The following is a 7,705-nucleotide window of genomic DNA, read 5'->3' as shown; positions in this document are numbered from 1 at the left end:
TAACAGCTAGCCATATGTTAGGACTACATCACAGTTAACGTAACAGCTAGCCATATGTTAGGGCTACATCACAGTAACGTAACAGCTAGCCATATGTTTAGGACTACATCACAGTAACGTAACAGCTAGCCATATGTTAGGACTACATCACAGTAATGTAACAGCTAGCCATATGTTAAGGACTACATCACAGTTAACGTAACAGCTAGCCATATGTTTAGACGAAATTCAGCTAAAGTATGGAATAGCAAAGTCAACAAAGCAGTGAGTTGTAGTGAGAGGATGCAGTGGAAATGTAGCTGTTTATGTAATTAATATATTATTGAATCCCTTCAGGTTTTTGTGTTACATGTGTGAGAGGTACATGACTATATGAATACACATAGGTATCAATCAAACTGTCTGGACTCCAAATTAGTTTGTTTATTGACAGCAAGTCAACAACAAATACAGGTGTGTATTCATGTACAGTTAGCAGGTTAGGTCAGGTAATTAAATGATAAAGAAACCATACATTGCTTTCTCTTCACTTAATAAACATACATGTATACCTCAAATTTGACAAATATATATATGAACATACACATGTACCTCAAATTTGACAAATATTTAAAATCAAGGTTGGGATAACAATGACAAAACTTTACCTTTGTACAAGTCTGGTTTTGGTTTCTGAGTTTATTTAGAAATTTTGATAAATTCTGTTTATTTTAGCAGTGAAATGTGTATGTGATATTTGAGTTTATTTGGAAATTAATAAATTAGGCGAAATGCTGATTTTTTTTTAGCATTGAAATGTATATCGCTTGACAATCTGCTTTATGTAAGTGTATATTGTTTTAAAATTAACTTTGAAATAACTGTGATTCGATACATATGATTGTTACAACATACCAATGCACACAATTTTATGGAATCTGGTACTGTACTAATAAGGACAATTACAGGTAAGCTATTTTTAGATTGTTCTTTAATGCAATGTGACTCATTCAATCATTTGTTTGTAAGGATTCCAAGACTCATTTCTGTTCTGTTGCATCAATCAAATATCAAAGATTTTTTAAAATGTACTGGAACCTGGTGTTTGGCTGCTCATGATTGAGTCTCATTATAAAGTGTCTTAAATATTTTTCTAGTTTGCTTAAATGCCTCTCTGATTTTGGAGTTGATTAAGTAGGATTATTTCCCTTGTGCACTGTGTACATTCAGTGGAGGTATTAAGTAGGATTATTTCCCTTGTGCATCCATCATCTATTAAATTATATTGTTTACTTTTGTAAACTTAAACCCATTGAAAAAGGACAAGTTCTTGTTTATTTAGATACAAACTATATTCCTTTGCATTTATTTACTGTTATTCTATTTTTTTCAACTGTTCAATTTTTTTCTTGTTATTTTATGAAATCCATTTTTTTTTTTTTCTGACTATCAACGTTGAAATGTTGTATAAATGTTTCAGCCTATTGACAGAATGAGGCATATTTGTTTTTTGCTATATAAATTCTGTTGTATTGTTTGAAGTTTCATATGCAGTCTTCCTACTTTTTGATTTAGCTGATTAAATACAATTATTTTGTAATTTGTGATTTTAAATATATATAGAAAAATATATGGAGACTTGCACTGTGTTGAGTTGGCTTATTGAATACAACTATTTTGTAGTTATAAATGTATGGAGAATTACATTGTGTCCATGTTCTGCCTAATGATAATCTTGTGTTGGAACACTATATTTTTTATTTAAATTGGAGTATATGTTCTGTTTAATATATTTTATTGATGTTAGGTAATGTAAATCACAGGGACCTGAGAATTTGTTACAGCTATATTTGAACCTAAGCAAAGGTGTTTAGAGTAGTTTTACACCTATTAGGGGTTTAGATCATGTTTCGGTAAAATACCTCCCCCATTCATAAATGATCATATAAAACGAGAGGGGAGGAAAGCTCTTGATGTCGAAAAATCGGCCCCCCAATGATCATATTATATGAGAAGGGAGGAAAGCTATTGATGTCGAAAAATCGACCCCACCTAACTCTCTAGCATCAAAAAACCCATTTTCAGTCGAGGTACAAAATGTGCTTAGTACCGTTGGAGAGATGATGTAATTTTCTTATTTCTTTTTAAAACCGCCTATATTCATGTAAAATTCATTCCTGTTTCACAACCATGATCTCCATTTCCTCCAAAAACACTAGCCATCTCCAAGTTTCAAAATTTCACAGTTTTAGAGCCACTTTTTGTATATTCATGAAGTTGGCGTCGGCTACGTGCAGAATCCTTTGGTGTGATTGGCTGGAAGTGCAGCCATATTTTCCCTAAAACAACCAGCAAATCAACACGACATGTTTGGGCACGTGGAAAAGTGGTTGGACTCGGCCTCTACCTTAATGCCTGTTTGCAGTAGAAATGGGTGGACTCTACTTCAGGTTAAGATAATTCTGGTATTTTTAGAGGAGTTTACTTTAACAAAAAATCTTATTTTGTCACTCTAACGAACTATGCAATCTGGTCAACGAAAGTGTCTTGACCAAATGTGCTATTAAATAAGTGATATTCAAAACAAAATTAATGATAAGCGGAGGTTACTGTATAATGAACCGACTGACCAGTTGCTGAGTGCAGTGTTACAGGGACACTTAGATACAACGCAGGTTAAGATTGGGTTCAATATGTGGCATATTTGAATTGTTTGTAACAAATTGTGATCTGCTAAGTGTGTAAGGTAGCATAACTGTTCACATTCAGAACATTTTACATTTACATGTAAAATGCTAGCGTTGCCATGCTCAAAATCATTCCATTAAACTTTGCACCTAAATGCTGTATTCCATGTGACCACCATAGGAGTTGATCGGAGTAGTAATAATGTGCTTTTACATTAGTTAATGATAAGTGTATATGTGTTAATGATTGTTTAACAAATCTAGATTATAAGTAGTATAAATATCACATGAGCCATGTTTATAATATAACTGCTGCTTATTCTGTGTATAACTAAACTAGTAGCATTAAACTTTTTGTTTTTGTAAGCAAACAAACGGCTGTCTGATTGAGTACATGCAAAGGTCAAGTTTAAATAGAGGTCAAAGTGGAAGTAAGGTCAGATAGAGGTCAAATTGTTGAGATCAAGCTTAGATTGATAGCGACTAAAACTATAAATCGGTCTAAGTGATAAGAGTCTGACAGTTTGAGGAGCACGTGAAGGTGAACACAGTAGGATTTATAATAGGGCAGTTTTCAAAATAACATATCTCTAAGTCAGGACTGTGGTTACAGATTTTTCAGTGCTTTTTTTACAGGTGTCCATCTACTTGAATGATACACAAATAGATATTGACTGTTGTGACCATATTAGGCCAGGGTTGTCTGTATATTGCTGATTGAGGGATTATCTTTTTGAGAGAATAAATACATTCTGAGTAAGGATAATTCAATGACGTTATTTGATCTGCAGATTAACCTTACTGACAAGGTCATATTTTTTTCATCAACAGATAACTGTCAATTTTTTTTGATCGATGGATTATCCTTTTTGATAGAATATTTCAAATGGTAATTATATGACATCATTATGACAGGGTTTCCGGTAAGGGCGAGCGTTTCTGTTTGCGATATTTAGTCAGTAGATGAAGAGCTGTATGTGATTGATCACAACAAAGAGGAATTGTATATACTTATGTGGTAAATATGTCAATAACAACACTACTGGAACAACATTATTATGGCAACATATTGGTTTCTATGGTGATTACATATGCTAAGGAAATTCATTTCAATATTGAAATGTTCTCAATAATGGAGCTATTCCTTAAACTGTTTACAAAAAGCACCTATTCGTACAGTTCTTGGTGTGGGGTGGGGGAGACAAAAAACACCTATTCCTACAGTTCTTGGGGTGGGGTGGGGGAGGGGCATGTACCAACTAGTAAGTCGGTCATTCTGATGACATTTAGCCCTCAAACATCCTATGTGTTTGATCACCTGATCAAAGGGGATAGGATTCCATACCATGCATGTGTTTTACATCAGTAAACTGGATGAGGTCACCCAGATACATATTCTTTCTCTTGTCCTTTGTGGGAAACTACCAAAGTTGTATTCCTTGAGGCCTCTGAGCATGAAGAATTTTATGATTTATTAGTGCAAAATCAATTTGTAAAAATATTTTGAATTTCAAATTATCTAATTTTCAACTTTTTTTTGTTTTTAAGATTTAAGTTATTGGTTTGAAAAATTTAAAGAATTTTCAATGGAAAATATTTGAGGTAACTGACATGTATGTCAAGATATACATTTCATAATATTGTAGTGCATACATGTACGCTGTTACATGTTTTTATACATAAGTATACTAACTAATAAAGTCATAATATGAATATTACACATACATGTTTATGACCTCATTGTAATTTGATGAAGGTTATTTGCACCTTGCTCATTCCACACACGGTTGACCTCAAGCTGTAACTATGACAACGCTGTATGTACAGTATGACCCTATTTGCGGATTGTTAAATTTACAAAAATAAAATTGCTTTATTACTCACATCATTATTTGTTATGTCATTAATTGTGACAATTTCTTTATTTAGCTCATCTGGCCCAAAGGGCCAAGTGTGCCTATGCCATGGCGAGGCGTCCATCTGTCATCCGACGTCAAGTTTTACTTTAAACACCTTATACTTACATGTAATAACCAAAAAGCCTAGGGGGATCATATTTGGCCAGAAGCAAACTTGGATGAAAGTTTTTTTCAAATAGATTAGCTTCACCCATTTTTCAAGGTCACATGTATCAAATATGTTAAAAACTTTAAACAACTTCTTCTGAATAACCAAAATGCCCAGGGTGATGATATTTGGCCAGTAGCATGTGGTGGGATGAAGGGCTACTAAGTTTGTTCAAATAAATTACCTTCACCCATATACAATGTCACATGGGTCAATTGTCTAAAAAAAAAAAAAAAACACCTTTGAGCAACTACTTCTGAATACCCAAAAGGTCAAGGGTGATGATATTTAGCCAAAAAACATGCTGGCATGAAGGTTTACCAACTCTGTTCAAATTGATGACCCTAAACTTTATCCAAGGTCACAGGGGTCAAATATGTTAAAAATATGTAAACGACTTTTCCTGAATAACCATGAGGCCCAGACTATTGATATTTGACCAGTAGCTTGCTTGGATGAAGGGCTACATGTACATAGTTTGTTTAAATGAAAGACCTTGACATGTATTCAAGGTCACAGGGGTCAAATATGTTTTAAATCTTTAAACCAATTCTCCTGAAAAACCATGATGCCCAGAATGAGTCAAATATGTATAAACAATCTCAATAAACAAAAGGTTTAGGGTGGTGATATTTGGCCATAAGCATGCTTGGATGAAGGGCTACCAAGTTTCTCAAAATGAATGACATTGGCTTATATTTACGGTCACAGGGGTCAAATATGTTGAAACATTTAAACAACTTCTGATGAATATTGAAAAGGCATAAGATGATTTTATTTGGCTCGTGATATGTTAGGGATAAAGCTACCAAGTGTGTTAAAATGAATGACACTGACGGCGCGGGAGTCAAATTTGCTCAAAATCTTCTTCTGAATAACCATGAGGCCCAGAATGTTGATATTTGGCCAGTAGCATGCTTGGATGAAGATCTATTAGGGGCAGGGCAAAATAGGGGGAACATTGTAATGAATACTTGACGTAGATCTTCGAAAATCCTTTTCCTTTTGCATGTTTGGAGGGATTTTAATAAAATTGTGCATCCTTGGGCAAAGGGGACTCGTTTTTGTATAAACGAGGCGTGTGTTCCTCGAGGGGCCCAAAGGGGGAAACTTGAGGTAAATCTTCAAAAGTCTTTCTCCTTCAGTTTTATTGGAGAGAATTTAACAAAAGTTTTTATGTTAAGCATCGTTATTCCAAGGGGATTCAATTTTTGTATAACGGATAGTGTTGCCCCGTGGGGACAGAGGGACGGGCCCATTAGGGGCATTTGAAGGTGAAACTTAAAAAAAAATGCGTCTTCAACAGTTTGATGGGAGGAATTTTAACAAAATTTTTATGTAGAGCATTGTTATTCCAAGGGGATTTTGACAGCACAACGGATGTTTGGTATTTGTAATCGCGTGCTTGATAATCAAAATACTATTAAGATTTGAAGAATTCTTATTAACGATTGATGTGTAATGTTGTGGTGCACATTATCAAACATGTGATTTATATTTCAAATCTTGTTATTCCTATTCAATATAGTGTTATGTATGTGAAATCTAACATGATGACGTATTCTTTGTAGGAATATTTTGATTGTCTGCAGCCTGGCTATTAACCTTTAAAATGAGCACAAATAACGATGTTACAAAAACGGGTTTGAACAGCAAAATAAAGACTATGAAGAAAATGAACATGATCAGATTATCAGTCGTAGCGCTGACGGAAGATTTATGCTACATTCGTGTTTATAGTTTCTGCAGTCAATTGAAAATAATATTTTGAGAATAAGAGATTACGTCAGAATACCCATGATGCAAACGATGTACAATATGTACAATATATACAATATATACAATGCAGTTTTACAAGATAAATAAAAATCACAGGATTTTTAACACAGGCGGTTTAAAAATATATCAAAACAGAAAATATAACTCATTTGAACGTGTTAACTATAATCGCCAATGCGTCTGCCACACAAGCATGCCTCTGTAACCGTGATCGTTGGCACGTAACATTTGAAACCTGCTTGGTTTAATCGTATCGTCATATTTGTTCCTTACGATCACATTACCAAATGCATTTCAATAACATTTTACAAGCAATTCCAACGCCAGCTGTTATTTTCTACATTGTATGTATGACTCATTTGTTGATTAACAGGAAACACCTATTGCATCTGTGACACCACTTAACCATACCTGTGTTTGAGGAACTGTCAGAACACGTGTGTTCGTTTAGCTGTTGTTGTTGAGAAACACACCTTTCGGATACAGGACATGGACAGAGCTGTCGATTTTGTCATGATATATATTCCATAGTCAAAATAACCCCTGGAACCCCTGGAGTGTCGAGTATGTCTATCTCACGTAGAACTGCCTATAGTCTGCTGGAAGAACAGAAATATTGTCTACTGGGAACTCAACCATTCTCACAATTGCATTCTTAGTAAACTAAGTTTTGGCTATTGTTTTGCCTTTCAAAAGATTTCTTCAATACAGTTTACAACCATTTCCTTATATCGCCGCTTTCTCAATATTCAATATTGATTCCGTATGAAAACAAAATCGTTAAAAAAAGATGGTTTTAGTCTCGAGACTAACTGAAGTATGATTTCCTGCTGTACCAAAATATAAAAAACAAAACCAAACGTGACAGCCCAAAGTCGAGTTTAACTGTGATTCCGTACAGTACCAATATATACGTCTCTGTTTAGTCCAAAGTCGAGTTAAACTGTGTTTTCGTACAGTACCAATATATACGACTCTGTTTAGTCCAAAGTCGAGTTAAACTTTGATTTCGTACAGTACCAATATATACGTCTCTGTTTAGTCCAAGTCGAGTTAAACTGTGATTCCATACACTACCAATATATACGTCTCTGTTTAGCCCAAAGTCGAGTTAAACTGTGATTTCGTACAGTACCAATATATACGTCTCTGTTTAGTCCAAAGTCGAGTTAATCTGTGATTCCATACAGTAC

This window comes from Mizuhopecten yessoensis, unplaced genomic scaffold (genome assembly GCF_002113885.1).
Source record: "Mizuhopecten yessoensis strain PY_sf001 unplaced genomic scaffold, ASM211388v2 scaffold455, whole genome shotgun sequence".
NCBI lineage: Eukaryota > Metazoa > Mollusca > Bivalvia > Pectinida > Pectinidae > Mizuhopecten > Mizuhopecten yessoensis.
Note: the sequence above shows the minus strand (reverse complement) of the source record.